General features: G+C 47.8%; 1 long non-coding RNA gene across 1 annotated transcript; it reads left to right on the top strand.

Annotated features, from left to right (window-relative positions):
* Nucleotides 1-2,320: 2,320 nt before the first annotated feature.
* Nucleotides 2,321-14,800, top strand: LOC135367049 (uncharacterized). The gene is made up of 3 exons (XR_010414344.1): nt 2,321-2,429; nt 7,809-7,905; nt 14,538-14,800. It is a non-coding gene; the product is annotated as an uncharacterized LOC135367049 (long non-coding RNA).
* The last annotated feature ends 339 nt before the right edge of the window (nt 14,801-15,139 follow it).

Genomic DNA, 15,139 nt, shown 5'->3' on the forward strand with positions numbered 1-15,139 from the left:
GAAACATCGATGTTGTTCAAGACACCGGTAATCTCGCCAACCATTTCAACGACCACAAAGCAATGGTCATCACACTGAAGTAAACCTTTATGTACAAACTTTAATGCGAGCTCATTCAACCAAACACACAGTTGACGCTGGATTTCGCGTTACAGCTCTCGTAACCATCCTCGTATGTGTTGTCTTTTTATTTGTGTTCTTCCTTGCTATGTGTATTTTTAGCTTTTCTTTTAGTCCATGTTTGCGAAGCACAAAAGCGATACAAGAATACCATAATCCCCCCCCCCCCCCATGGGGATAGTTTTCGTTAAACTCCCCATTCATCGTCTCACAATAAAGTTGTTGTTTTGGTTTTCGTTATGCACGCTGTCATGGGCACCGCCAGGATTCTTTCCAGAGAGGAGGGCAGGGCAGAACGTTTGGCATTCCGCAGATTTTTTGCACCCGCAACAACATTAGTGAGTTTTAGTATACCGTTGATAAGGTTATCGTGCCTATCGGAACCAATCGCAGTGGTGCGTGACTCAGAATCTTATCCACTGATTGGTTCTGGTTGATACGGTTCGACGCAATCCACGTTATCAACGGTCTGCTAAAACTCTCTATTGTCTTAACCCTGAAACCCTACGTTTCTGGAAGCCGGAGGGGGGGGGGGGGGGCTGACGCTCCGTGACGCCGCCCATGCAGGCAGTTGTTGATTATGATTGGTACGGCCGGACAACTACTGACTGTCTACTGATGAACGTGTGAATATCTTTCACGGGTAAAGCTCCTCAGTTGTCCCGTTGAGTTATTTGTGCTGTGCGTTCGTACTGCTGTTATTCACTATTAAATCGACTAGTTTTCCCATATTCTTTGTAACGTTGAAGAGCAAATGTCAAGGCGCCTTTTTTGTTTGTTTGTTTGTAAACGCTTTATATAACTGACATAACTTCATGACAGTGCTACTCTTCCTTAAATGGGTATCTTTTCTTCCCCTTCCCCTGTATCCTTCAAGTGCGAAGTAATTTCATGCCTAGCATAGCATCAACTTTCCGTTCTTTCCCAGCACTTGGCTTTTTCATTTGGAAATTACATCTGAATCACTATGTCCGAAACATGGCTCTCTGTAGACATGGACTGTGAGAATAAAGTGTCCCTCGGCACTGAAAATGCACGTGCAAAATGCTTTCTACAATGCCATCCACTTATTGTAGTGGAATAACAGAGAGGATAAAAGCTGGGACGGATCCTGTCTGTCGGTTTCCTCTATCACTGAGCCCTACGTCGAAACGTAATGGATTACTCGGTAATCCATTACCGAAAGTTGTAATCAGCCTGCCTGTAACGCTACTTGCTCGCAAAACCAATCAACAAAATAGTTGGTTATGACTTAGTCTGTTCTCTTTATTTGAATAAGTAAAATATGGCGAGAAGTAATTGATCGCTCTCAAATAAGGTGCCACAACAACTGCACGTGATGTCCACTTTGCGGGTGCCGACTGTGCTGTCTGGGGTTTTTCCTGGGTTTTCCTCAGACGGGGCTTTCAGACAAATGTCGGCACAGTTCCCTTAGAAGTCGGCCCAGGACGAACATTCCCCCAGGGTGTCGTTGCCCACCTCTGTGAGGCCGACAACGGCGAGCCCTTTCACCATCACCACCACGTTGCTTCATCTTTTTCGCGATAGTGTTGTGGCCCGTCTGCGAGTACCCCTTTATTGCTGTTTTCTGAGTGGATAGACGCTTTGTCACGTTCTTCCTCCAACCTTTTCTTTCTTTCATGCGCAGAGACGTACTGTCATAACGTATACTGTGTTGCTTAGTTCGGTTGCAGGTGCAACACTGTTGTGAACTGACATACACGAATGAATTTGCGGTTGTTGCAATTCTCGAACTGAGCTCACGCGAAGACTGAAACTGATTTCTCGCGTTGTGAAATGACCTCTGCAGATCATGGGCGTTCCCAGGATTTTTTTCAAAGGGGGGGGGGCAAGAGTGGAAACCCCGACCCCCCAACAACATCTTTTTCTGCCAGCGGACGTTGCGCAGTGTGTGAGTGTACAGAGGTTCCTATCATGACATCTGAAAACAATCATTACGACCTATGGCTAAAGAGCGCACTATTTTCACAAGCGAACTTGGAGTGCCCCCCTCTCGGTACGCCCATGCTGCAGATGGTATATGAGCATTATATCTGCTCTAGCCTGCCAGACCTTGCCTTCCATCAAACTGTATTCCGAACCGCACTTCTGATAAAGACATTAACCGAAAACTTCCTGGCTCCACTTCCCCTGCATGGTAGGTTCCGTCAACAGAGGCAATTATGTTCGGGCACGGATATCAGTGGCGCTTCTGTGGGCGGATGTTCTGTCGTACAAGCAATAAGAAAGATTTCCGCACAGAGTGTGTGACAAGAGCGTCTACTGCAGTCAATGAAACGCACAAGAAGGTGAGACAAATATTTATATCCATACTTAAAATATAATACTTGACAAAAACGCCATATATCTACCAATGCAGGATACTGAGGCCACCGATCAAAGCAATTAGACTTTATTCTAAATTTTGAAATGGCGAAACGAGAAGGAGTCTTACTCGTCATTGCTGTTCGATCTCATGTCTCCTTGAAAGCCTGTAGGGACTGTGCGACAAACGGGTGGCGCCGCGATGCGGCCTCCTGTGAAAGTACCTGGCGTGACAGCCGCCGGGTACCCAGCCATGCTTACATGTGATGTGGGAGCATCTTTTTTTTGCCACACTCGAACTGATGTATCGCTAACTGTGGAACCACCTGAAAATACCTCTTCGTCGTGACACACGTCCCCCATTTTTATTATTTATCGCTTCACCATCACCATCAACTCTTCACTAGGGACCAGGTCTTTCAATTCTCGTGATTTCTGTGCTTCCAATGCCACCGAGGGCACTAGACTCGCGGCGCATAGCGTTCGTTACGAGAGTATCGCTATTGCATCATGTGTGCACAACATAAGCGAATATATTATATTTATTTTGTTCTAGTTTCGATGGAACTGAATGAGGACCTGCAAAATGATCAATAATTTACAGTTGCTGCTTGCGTGACGGTAAAACGCCGCTGGATAATGTACCACCGCCAGATGCACCGACGAAAACGGCAGCTTTATTTGGAGATAATGATTGGGGGGTTTCATCGATAGAGACCAGAGGCCATATTGCTCCCTGTAATTTTGTTAACGAGCCTCACTCTGAGGACGAAGTTCGAAGTTGCCCAACAAGTTTAGTATTTACGCACAGACCATTTCACAACCGTCGTGGCCCAAGCCCATGGGGATAGCCAAGGGGAAAAAAAATCATATACATATTATTCAATAGATACTTGTATATATATATAAAGAAATGAGGAAATGCTCCATGGCTGCACGTGAGGTATGTGTGTATAAATCAAGCATGCCACAATCCCAGCTGTGAACGGACGTTTCAAGCACCTCGTCGGCACACCGTAGGGATGTGACACCCTCTTTGGTCGGCACGAACAGTCTCTACAAGACATCAATGTTCCGTGACTGTCCCCACACACCCCTCTGTAAGTTTGAAATTCTTAATGGGCAAACTATAAGACTGCGCAAAGTTTGTTCGAACAACTCAGATTCCGCTGGGGAGCTCGACGAACTCTGCAGAACACTTGCCAGAAGAGGCTATCCAGACTCCTTTCTTACCGAATTCCGTCGCAAGGCCTTCACACTAAACCGAAACGAGGTTCTGGAACACCGAGAACATTCTGGCATTGCAACGCAATTCCAAACATTAAAGTCATTCTACGAAAACACGAGCCCCTCCTCCAAAGCAATGACCGACTTGGGAGTATATTCACCCATACAGGTAACATACCGACGCGTATAAAAAAACAAAAATACTGGCAGACTGCTTGGTCAATGCCATAATGAGGAAAATGAACACCCGATAAAATGGAACACGCCCCTGCAACCCCCCCCCCCCCCGCGCTGCAAGACATGCAACCACTTTCAACACGCTAACTCAATCAAAAGCACTGCGAACAATTACACCCGCTTAATTTGTTAACCACGCATTCACATTCACAATCCCCAGTGTCATATAGTGCACTGAATGCGGCGAATGCTGTACGCAATACCTTGGTGAAACCGGCCAACAATTGAACGACCGCCTTACCGGCCACAAAACCGATACTTCCAATAAACTCCCGAAAGCAGTCCCCGAACACTTTAGCGTTCCTAGTCACAGTTTTGACAACAGTAAACTATGTGAACTAGAGACCTGGTTCAGAGAGCGAGAGACGTGACAGGGAGTCTTAACGATGAAAGATGAAAGTCACTGAAAAGGTTAGCCAGCTGTAGGATTCGAACCCACATCTTCTGGATTGCCGTTCTTCATCTTTTATCGTTAATTTCTTAGGCAATTTGAGGCTTTGTATGTATTTGTCCCTTCTGTTGTTCCAGCCTCAGAACATCCGTTCTTTTAAGGGAGTCGTATTTCATATGCAAGTTCAACGCCCTTCACCCGTTCGGTATTAACAAATCACAAGGCACCTTAGACACACTTCACAAATAAAATACGGCCAGACCTTTTTCCGCCTACTATTCTGTCCTCTTCGTCGACTACCAACACTGTTATTTTTTGCATGACCACTACTTTCTTTATGGCATGCCAAAACTATGTGATACCAAAAGGATAAATAAAAAATGCCTGCATGTCGTCCCGTTTCGTCCTGTTGTTCGTGCACTTCATTATGAACCTCACATTTTTGTAACAGGTCTGGTGCAAAGGTTCCTTCATTCAAGTAATCCCCCCCACACACACACTCTAACAAATCGGCCCATTGCCCTCGGCTGTAAAAAGAAAGAATAATAAAAAGTGAATGGACCGCTTCTTCCCCCGAGCTGTTGACCCACAATTCGCATGAACCTTCAGAGGACGATGGTCTTCCTCTACACGAGGAAGCGGGCAGATGATGGCGACCTCACGCTAGGATGGTGCTGGTAGAACTGACGAGCCAACGTAGCAGCGCGTGGCAGCAGGGGCACATCGTCGACGTCATCGGTAGCCACCACAGTACCCCCCCCCCCCCTTCATACGCGGAGCGGTGACAGAGACGTGGTGACGAGAGGCATGGAGCAGGAATGACCGGTAACTTGTCGGTCGCTGGTGGGCCGCGAGTACCGGAGCGTCAAGGAAGGTGGCGAGGCGTCTGCAATGGTGGCGACGTGTGCCGTAGTCACGAGCGTGTTCAGGCGTTGCCGAGCTGTCGTCAGGGTGAGTGGCCAGTCATCATCAGTAGCCACCGCAAACCTTTAGCACGTCATCCCTAACCCTTTAAATGTCACGCCAATGATAAGGACGGTGCCCAGAAGAATGACAGTCTCTGTTCCAAATATCGACGGCTCTCGTCCTTAGGCACTTCCCTTCATCAAGCCACGGTCATGTGCTTCATGGGCTCTTCTCTCTGAACGTTCCTGGCCGAGCCCTCAGGTTGACAGCCAACTGCTTACGTGTCAAGACTGTATTTAACTGAACGTGTTAAGACTTGATGTGTTACGTGTTTTACTGTACGTGTTAAGACTGTGGGTGGTGAAACGTTTCATTGCAGCACAAGAGCGTGTGTCCCGCAGGGCAGGGTCCTCAACCCACTCCTCTTCAATGTCGTTATGGGTGCTCTGCCATCCCTCTTGCTATGCGGCTTCAACATGAGCTTGTACCATGATGATATATGCATATTGACATCCGGAAAGCAGTACCAAACAGTACAGCGCTGCCTTGCAGTGTGCCATTGATGATGTTGCTACTTTCCTGGAAAATAGAAGCATGGACCTCTCTCATGGGAATAGTGTATTTTTGCCATTCACACGATGTCATATGAAAAACTTTCATCTCCATATATGTGGGCACGTTGCGTAGCGCGTTACCCACCACAAGTCTCTTGGTGTGAGTCTCAACCACTGTCTGCCCTGGACAGCGGTAGTTCCTCGCCTGTTAGGTAGAGCTGAGTCTCGGCTGAATGTCCTACGATACCTCGCTGTTGCGCTGCTTGCGAGAGGGCTGGAAGCTTCGCCAGAAAAGTCAAAATGCATGGTTTGCATTCCTCGTGGAAAGTACGTGGGCAAAGACTTCCCTCTGTGACGTGATGAACCACATTTGTGGTACATCCTAGCCCGCTGTATAAGGATGCCGTGTGCCCAGCATAGGCTAATCGGAGGTGATCTTACTCTTCAATAGATCCCGTCTCATGTCGGCATCAGAGGCAACGAACGAACGGAGCAGTGAGCATCCTCAGCGCAGCTTAGCTGCAGCCCATCCTTACCAGACCAGCCGACACCGACAGGCACGTGGCCGTCAAACACCTAGTCGAAGAGCGTCATCCTGGCATAGAGGACATCTTGCAGAATCATCGACCCTAGAAGAATCTTTCCCGAGTAATGCAGATAATGCTCCATGAGTTTCGCACGGGATATGCGTTCACGGGCTCGCAACTGTTCAAGATCGGCTCCAGGGAGGATTCCAGTTGCGGTCATTCTCATCATCCTGAAACTATCGAACATATCCTGACAGAATGCCGCACATGCCATCCTATGAGGGGAACTCACTTTCCCCACTGCATGCCTGGCATACTGACGCATAATCGCGTTCAAGGGAGAAGTAAAATCTTTACCGACGGTTCATCGACTCAGGCCGGCTCTGCTTGTGCATATGTAATTCCTCAGCTGTCGATTAAAAGAAGCGCAAGGCTGTCGCAACCGACGCCGGCGGCTGCGGCCGAGCTATATTCGATTCTTATTGCGCTTTCCTTCATTGTGTTCCGTCCGCCCTCGATACACTGGACCATCTACAGAGACTCGAAAACCGCCCTGCAAGCCCTGCACTGAACCCTTGGATCGAGATCTCTCGCTCCACTGGTGGGCGTGCTTCACGTCCTCAGTGAGTATTCATCTGCCGTCACACAGGGTCATAACATTAACTTGCAGTGGATCCCGGGTCACTATGGCATCCCTGGGAGTGAAGCTGGCGACCTATTCTGGTGAGATGGACTCATGTGGCACCTGGTGTACCGACGCGAACTACGTATTTTAGCCATGCAGACGCCAAGAGAGCAATCAGTACACTCACGAGACGTCTGTGCAGTGAACACTGCACAAGACGTGCCCGTGCTACGCCATTCCTGCACAAGGAGGGCCAATATCTTCGTTTTTATATGCCGCCAGAGCTTCCTCGATCTATCACATTGCTCATCTACAGGCTCAACGTGCCACACATCGGCCGACTAATGTTTCAGTTCGGCAGCTTTTCTTCCACCAACTGCGTTCAGTGGGGTGTAGCTGAAGACGTTGAGCACATAATCCAAGACTGCCCGAGGTACAGTGCACGCCGTCGTACCCCTGTGTCATCGCTGGCTTGCCTGGATAATCGCCCATGCTCCATCGAAAAGGTTCTTAGGTGCTGGCATGGAAGCCAGGTCATACCTGCCATGCCTGCCCTAGTGCAATTCCTCGTCTTGACGGACCCCTTTGACACTCTGTGACGCTCGTTGGGTGTTTGTTTTTCCTCCATTGAGTTTTTCAAACTTTCGCACTTGATTAAGTTTTTCCCATTCGCGTCTGGCCATGTGTGCCTCAGAAAGCATATAGTTTTCCCTTTGTTCTTTTCCCCACCCTCCTTTCCCTTCATTTGTTTTACATATAATGAACCCTAAATGACGTGTCCTGGAGTGGCCAGTCCCGAGTAGTTTGGGACTAGCATCTCATTGTTTTTCTTTTACGAATCAATTGAGAGGTGTACTAAGGAATTATTCAATTATACATCGAGATTTATCTTTCAGGCAAGTTTAGATAGTGCAACTCATCAACGACAACAGCTACAATTCCAACTAGACATGAACCGCCTGGTAGTTATACCTGTGGTGACACTATTATTACGTAAGTGTATCGATTTTTGTTGGTGTTGTTGTATTCTGCAACTGGATTGTGTTGGATTAGTATTTGTTGAAAACGGGAGGAAATCCAACTGTAGTTAGCAGAGCAAATGTTCCTGCGATGTAGAACGACATAATTTGAAGAGTGTGCATAAGAGTGTACGTAATTTTTATTCAGGGGGGATATATGTTGTAGGTACCATTCCCACTCTCGGGGTCGTGCTCGCCCATCCGGCCTGTGAAAGGAACGCAACAGACAAGTCAAAACATCAAACAAAGGTTTATTTACATTCCCTGAACCACAGTTCGCTCCAAACCATCAACCAAGGAGAGACCCCTTTGTTTGCTGTTTCGCTCCTTAAGTCCTGTTTTATTTCCGCTACCACGCCCCTCTCCCCGAACAGCTGAATGACAACAGGCTGCGCCATCTATCCACAGATCGCAGACATGTATGGAAAAGTGCTCACAATGTTTATTTCCAAAAAAAAAGGAAAGTTTAGCCTGCGCTCCGGCGGCTTACTATTCCCAGCAAAGAAAAAAAAGAATAAAGCAAATAAAACAAAACCAAACAAACACAGAATTGGTCACAGTTCACGCAGATGGCCACAGACCTGCAGGACCTGAAGATGTGCCCTGGTCACCTCACTATACTGTGTGGGGCCTAGCAGCGTAGCTAATCAAAAGTCCGTGATTCTGAGGAGAGCGATGCGCGGCCGCAGGAGAAGACAGTGTTGGCGCACTCTTAAAAATGAACTTCACCGCATAGCTCGCGCCTAGCCAACCATCATCTCGAATGATATCGTTATCTTACCTGATTTGTTGAAAACGGCAGGCGTACGCCTTTTTTATGACAATTATCAACAGCATAAGTGTCACAAAAAAGGCGTACGCCTCCCGTTTTCAACAAATCTGGGGCTTAATCGCTTCATCGTCGTTACTGTCGTTACAAGCTAACGAGTGGCGAGAAATTCAAAAAGGCGGGCGGGAAATTTAAAAAGGTGGGCATGTGATAAAACACGTGCACGGCGCTCTTCGCGCGATACGTGAAGGCCGTGGTACACGTCACGCGCAATGTGTCACGTGCCCACATTTTTGAATTTCCCGCCACTCGTTAGCTTGTAACGACCGTAACGACGATGAAGCGATTAAGCCCCCAGGGCAGATAACGATATAATTCGAGATGATGGTTGGCTAGGCGCGAGCTATGCGGTGAAGTTCATTTTTAAGAGGGTTCGAATCCCGGTGCCGGCTGTGCTGTCTGGGGTTTTTCCTGGGTTTTCCTCAGACGTTTTTTCAGACATATGTCGGCACAGTTCCCTTAGAAGTCGGCCCAGGACGCACATTCCCCCAGGGCGTCAGTCGTGACGTTGCCCACCTCTGTGAGGCCGACAACGGCGAGCCCTTTCACCACCACCACCATCATTTTTAAGAGTGCGGCAAAAGGTGGAGTGGACCAGCGCGTGTGGAGTGCCTCCTTCAACTTGACAGAAGGTGCAAGCGGGTGATGAAAGACGGCCCATCTTAAAGGAGCAGTGGAGTTCGCGCCACGTTCGGTTGAAACCTGTGACGCAAGGACTCTTCCTCCCTGGCGTAGCGGCCTACCAGAGTGTGGGCCACCGTCGGGTAAATCGAGCGCAGAAAAGAGTTCGTCCTGACGGCGTCTTCGAACAAAAGGGCAGGAGAGCTATTCGTGCAGTATCGGGATGGGATGGCTAGCCGGCAGACAGACGGGGAGAGCTGAACGGAAGTGACAAACCCAGTTGTACGAGCACACCTGGCAGCAGAATCGGCGAGCGCATTCCCCGAGATACCAACATGACCTGGAATTCGCTGGAAACACACTGTGGCGACTGTGGGTGATACGCAGTACATACGTGTACGGGAGCATCAGATATTCCTCGTTGATGTGTAGTACACGTATAGAGGAGTGCAGTGACCGAGATGGTTTCAAACCTTCACGACTGTAACACTCGAAATGTGCGCCAATACACTTGTGCTTATTGATATTGTGCTACGTGGCACCATGCTAATTTTGAGACGACAACGAGCTACCAGTGAAATGCAGGATAACGAGTCGTAGACATCAACATGTTTTCAACGAGTTGTGCTCCTAGGTTTCCTCTACAGCGGAGCATTGAGGGTAATATAGAAAAAATAATTGTAAACTGTTTACAGGCCCATCGTATGATACGTAGTATGCATGCACAGTAACTACAGAAATAGGTCTGCAATACTGGAATAGTCATTACCTGGCTAAGAGCTCACACTGCGTTATCTACCAACCAAGTGACTCGATAAGATACTGCAGAAGAATGTATCGCGTAAAACTTGTACACTGCGAGTTCTATCACAACAGTCCATCAAATATGCATATCACGAAATGTCCCTCAGTTAACGAACACCTGGAAGCAAAGAAAAATACAGCAATGGCAGATATCAGCAGGATAGTGATTTCGATAACATAGAGAACGCTCAATAAGAGTTAATGTTTTTCGTTGTTGGAATATTGCTAACGACACACCTTTGTTTCCTGAGGCATCGGTGTTTCATACGAAACAGCCTATACCTCGTTATCTTATTGCGGTAACGTATACATGTCACTGACACCACATGTAGTCTTCCACTGAGTGCAAGCAGTGTTGTACCCGCTACCAAAACTAAATAACGAAATACCCTACCCGCTACTCCACAGAAAAGTAACGCAATACTAGCGTCGCTACAAATTTGAAAAAAATAGCGAGACACCGCTACCGCTACCAAATAAAAGTAACGTAAACACTATGCCGCTACTTATCCGCTACTGTGCCCCTCTTTATGCAACACCTTACCGAATGTGTCTAAACACGGTGCAATGTTTAAGTTCCCTCACATAGCTGGCATACAGTATTATGTATACCACTACCTACAGCCAATACATATTATGTCACATTGAACTTGACCTTGGGATGATGCGCATTTAAGACATAATTAGTGCACATAACGCATGTGTGCATTTGATAACTTTCCCGTCAGAATGTTTGAAGCACAAGGCGATTTATCTGGAGTTATAGTATTTTAGCCCACATATCTGCGGATCACAACCTGAAACTCTTCCGTCTGCTTCCTGTCGACGGATTGATGAGTGTGATCAAGTGGCGCAACTGCCATTGTTTGGCGACCAGAAATCGAGTCATCAATAAGTGGCTACCAAAACATCAAACGAATCGCATAATGTTTGCTCCTAATGTTGGCCAACGCCGTGCTGTTGGCATACTACACCAAAGCTCAGGTCTCACAGGAATTAGGAGTTGATGTTGTTGCATACCGCCTGCTTCTCTTTTTCCAGCCACACGACAGCGTCCCTTACAAAGCGTTTAACTATACGACACATACACATACATTGGATGATGATGAAGTGGGCGATTCACCGCCGCTCAGGCGGTACACTGCCCTATTGCGCGTTGGGAACGGATGAGGGGATGATGATGAGGGCTTTCAGAGAGCCGTCACCAGACCGGTGGAGCACAAGTACCCCGCAAGAAGACGAAGGCCTTGCATCTGGTGGGCAGCGTTCGACCACGGTTCGCTTGCCAATATGTTGCATAGAAGCTTCCATTAGTGCATGCTCTTGGTGATATTGTCCACAAGCCAAGATGATGTGGCCGAGATCGCCCTGCACTCCACAAGTGGGACAGAGGGAAGACGAGGTGGAGACGAGGTGGTGTTGAAAGGCAGGTGTAAAGGCAACGTTGAGCCTCATGCGGTGGAAGAGTGCAGTAAAGGGGCGCGGTATAGTCGCGGAGGAAGTACGAGAGAAAGCAGTGGGTCTACATCCGAGAGAAGGGAGCGAGCTATGTCGTGTTGCCACTGAGCCTGCATCTTGGGGCCGGTGAGTGTCGAAAGGAGGTGTCTTCGGTCGCCCGACGACATCATTATCGGGGAAAAAGCTGCGTGTTGATGGGCGCTCAAGGCGGCTCTGTCGGTTTCTTTATTGCTTCTGATGCTGACATGTCCGGGGTCCACTGCAATGAGACAGTGTGCCCTGCAATGGCCGCTTTCTTATAAACTTGCATGATGTCAAAGACAAGAGGACCGAGGGACCCACGTATCCCCAAGTTGGCCACACACTGGGGCGCGGGTGTTGAGTCTGTAAAGACTGTAAAGCTGCATAGCACAGAGAATGGAGTAGAGCTCGGCACACGTAGACGATGTTCTGTGAGAAAGATGGTGACCACAGGAGACTGACTGAGATGGAATGACAAACGCCGAGGACGAGCCATCCCGAGTAGATGACCCTTCAGTGAAAACCGACGTTGGCGCCGTTTACCTGTCATTCATCATGCCCAGGATAAGCTGCTTGGCGACACACGGGGCTGTATCCCTTTTCCTTCCATGCAGGCCAGGAACAGTTAGGCGGATGACTGGGGTTGACAGAGATCCTGGAGGGGCACTGGGAGTCACTGTCTTCACCACGAAACGTGAAACGCTAGGCTTCAGCTGAGCAATCACCGGGCGGACCTTGCAATGCTTGCGTCTCAAGATCTTCGATACGAGCGGGTTCCGCCGATGACGGGATAAAAGGCGGAAGAAAAGTCGACTGGTCTCACCGTAGCGAAGAACGTCCAGCGGGGTGTCCTTCGCTTCACCAATAACTCCTCGGGTCTGTGCTGCTCGGGGGACGCCAAGGCACGCACGAAGGCTTCACGCCATGAGGCTTTGCAACCTATGGTCTGAAGATGTCGGGAGGCCATTAAGCACAGGCAAACTATACGCGAGAGACCCTCGAACCAAAGCCCTGTGGACGGTCGACAGAGAGCTCGTGTCACTGCCCCATCTCATGCACCATAAACTATACGACAATCTCCGTTTAATACGCTTTTTCCGGGAGTATGAGCCGTGACCCCAGTAAGAGTATACCCGCGTGAGATCATTTCCGTAATGAAACATTTAGATTGAGAAAAATATCACGTAGCTTTTCCCTGAGCATGTCAAACGCTGTCAACCCCCCCCCCCCCAATCAATTGCTTTAAGGTTAGTCGGCTATTGTACGCCACCAAGCGAGCGTGCAAAGAGCATTAATAAGCATGTTGGCGTATAATCCCCGGAATATCCCGGATAATATTATTTATTCATTTACTGTGGCTCATATACCCACAGTGCTGGCTCATATACCCACAGTGTAACGTATGTAATGTGAGAAAATAACTAGACCGACTTACGTGTAAACCTACTCCCAATCTGAATTTGAACTAGACCGCGTTCGGCAATCTGTGTAAGCTTAGGTAATTCTATCTACCCAGAAATACTTCACCTGAGGCACAACAAAGTTACAAAGTTATACAAAGTCGGCGGAACGTTTGGGGTGCAATGAATGACTGTACCGATATCTCATTGTGTTCCCAATATATTTTCATATTCTTGTTCTAAAAGACACGACGCTGTTTGTCTGCTCCGAACACTACAGCTGCAAAACACTCTTTTAAATGTGCTATCAACACGTTCACACCAGTTTTGCAGCTGATTATATGACGGAAACTAGCTTCGTACTCAATATTATGCAGTATGTGCAGTGTTGTGCAGTATGTGTGCCAGGAAGTCGGCTTTAGACCGAAAGTGGATACCCGGAAGTCAAGTATAGACCGGAAAAGGCGCTTAATGCTAACGCATTTCTCTCGCATTTACCGCTAAATCGACACTGTAACGTGCGTAACTTACCCACAACTGAAAGAAACAATGACAACTTCAGTTCTGTGACCCTGTGACCGAAGGACAGCCATATACACGCTAGTCAGGTCTTCGCGTGCCCGTGGTAGGCTCTCTTCGTCGACATATTCCTATCGTTCCATCTATTCTAATGGGTTGAAACCACAGGGGTGACACAAACCCGTCACTTCTGTAACTAACCTCAAGTGGATATTTTTCGCAAAACTGTCATGTTGTCCTGGTCCCACGTCATAAGAAACATCAATTTGAGGTCATTTGACTTTGTTTACATATCGTGTTAGCACTTGCCGACATATTCTGATCGGCATAAAGCCAACAGATGAACGTATTTTGTCGGCGTAAACTATACGGTGTTTCTTCCTTGACATGGTAGCCGACTTCTCCTCAGTTTAAGTAAACCACATCGGCTCAATATATTATGACGCCAGGTCGTCATCGCATCTTTGGAAGTAGTCAACAGTACGAGGCCCCATGTACAAAACAGCGCGTTTAATGCGAGATTACCGGATGAAATTAATTGCCGAGGCCGAAAGATGCCCGAAACGGTGCACAGAAGGAGTAAACACATTGTTTACAAACGATTTTGCAACCGATCACGGGCGTGGCCATCATTAAGGTCACGCGTGCGTTGACGTTTGCTGTGACGTGCGACCAGGACCTGTCCAGAATGCATTGCGTTCGCCCAGCACGCTTTCGTCTATAGAGCAATGCACTGGATACCACCCCTGTGGTTGAAGCAGACCGTCGTAGACGAGAGGTGCTGTGGACACTCAATGTGGAACAAATATTGCCACTGAAGTTTTCGTAAGGACATCATACTTGTATACACAGCATGCCGATTATAATTTGTAAACTAAGGCAATCAATAGTACTGTCGAGTGAGGAGGAGAAATGTCGATGAAGAACGCTCAATTTTTCATTTGTACTTTACAGTTACTGCACTGCAACCAGTTGCCATGAGCTCCGCTCCGAACTTCGAAGGTCCGGGTTATGAATTCGGCAAGAAAGCAGCATCGTCTGATTCTAACAGTATCCGTGAGTTTAGCGATGTACCGCAAGGCCTCACCCTGCAGCGCTCTGCAGATCCACGCAGACATCCGTTCGTCGCGATGCACAGATAATAACTTGGTTTACATCCCATTACTCATTTTTTGTGCAAGTAGTACTTTGTGCAAATAAAGGATGCTGTCAACACAGCCTGTGCTGCCTTCGATACACCCTAAGTCGCGGACGTGACGTCGTAACGTTGTACAGAGTCAATGTTCGGTATAGGGGGTCATAGTCTCGGTCCCGGGATTTGGGAATTTTTTCCGACGAATCTCGAGATCCCAGGACGGGATATACACAAGCATTGCGTACGAAATCCTCACTTGTACGCAACTTAAATACTCTGGCCAAGTTGCTCTATCTCAAATACTTTCTGGAGTAACTTGACACCTTACAAATACTTTGAAAATGCAGTATTTATTATGCACATTGAATACCTTTTCTCAGTAACTTGTACTGATTTCGTAAGTAACCCCGGAGATACTCCC

Source organism: Ornithodoros turicata, chromosome 1 (assembly GCF_037126465.1).
Source record: "Ornithodoros turicata isolate Travis chromosome 1, ASM3712646v1, whole genome shotgun sequence".
Classification (NCBI taxonomy): Eukaryota; Metazoa; Arthropoda; class Arachnida; order Ixodida; family Argasidae; genus Ornithodoros; species Ornithodoros turicata.